Below are 791 nucleotides of genomic sequence, written 5' to 3' on the forward strand. Positions count from 1 at the left end.
TTTACTCCAAGTAATACTTCAATATTAGTCCAAATTCAAAAGGCTAAGAGACATTATAGATGATTAGTAAACAAAATAAAGCCTCCTATTTTATCTTCCCCGGTTCTTTTTAAGCAGCTTATATCTGAATAGGAATATTTTTCTTAGACTTCTTTTTTTTTTTAGTGTATAGCTGGATTTATAATCAATACAATTACATAAAAATGAGATACATATTACAGCACTCCTAAAAGATACTTGAAGCCAATCTATATTTCAAGCAATCTTAACTGTTTCGTGACTTCTTTTTCATCCATGAAACAGCTCTGGCCACAGTCTAGGCATCAAGCTAGGATGAACAAAGGGCTGCCAGTCTGCTCTGCCCCTGACAGATATAAGAGCACCACCACCAATCAGGTGTCTCTTTGCCCATAGCCAGGGGTTCTTTCTTAGACTTCTAAAGCCCAGAGTCATGTTAAATTTTTTAATTTAAGGTATGATAGGAAACTATTATGGGAAGGGATTTTTACTTCAGTGATTTTATTCTTTCCGTATTTATACTTTTGAAACATTTGTTTTCCTTTATCTATGAATAGAAAAGTGTTTCAGAGTATATTTTGAGATGGTGCAATTTAGATGTATAATTTACAAGTACACACGCCTAACATTTCAAAGTACAATAAACCTGACACTAAGATATCGTTATTTTAAGCTTAAAATTCTATCTCAAATTAGATTTTGTGGCGCTAATGAAGGCAAGACAATTTAGCATTCTGTTAATGGCCAGGTAATAATGTCTCTCTTCCTTAGAG

The 791-nt window shown here is 33.2% G+C and overlaps 1 non-coding gene across 1 annotated transcript; it reads right to left on the bottom strand.

Moving 5' to 3' along the window:
• Positions 1-284: 284 nt before the first annotated feature.
• On the bottom strand, positions 285-423 carry LOC142435478 (small nucleolar RNA SNORA48). The gene has a single exon (XR_012781527.1). It is a non-coding gene; the product is annotated as a small nucleolar RNA SNORA48 (small nucleolar RNA).
• Between the last annotated feature and the right edge of the window lie 368 nt (positions 424-791).

This window comes from Tenrec ecaudatus, chromosome X (genome assembly GCF_050624435.1).
Source record: "Tenrec ecaudatus isolate mTenEca1 chromosome X, mTenEca1.hap1, whole genome shotgun sequence".
NCBI classification, from domain to species: Eukaryota; Metazoa; Chordata; class Mammalia; order Afrosoricida; family Tenrecidae; genus Tenrec; species Tenrec ecaudatus.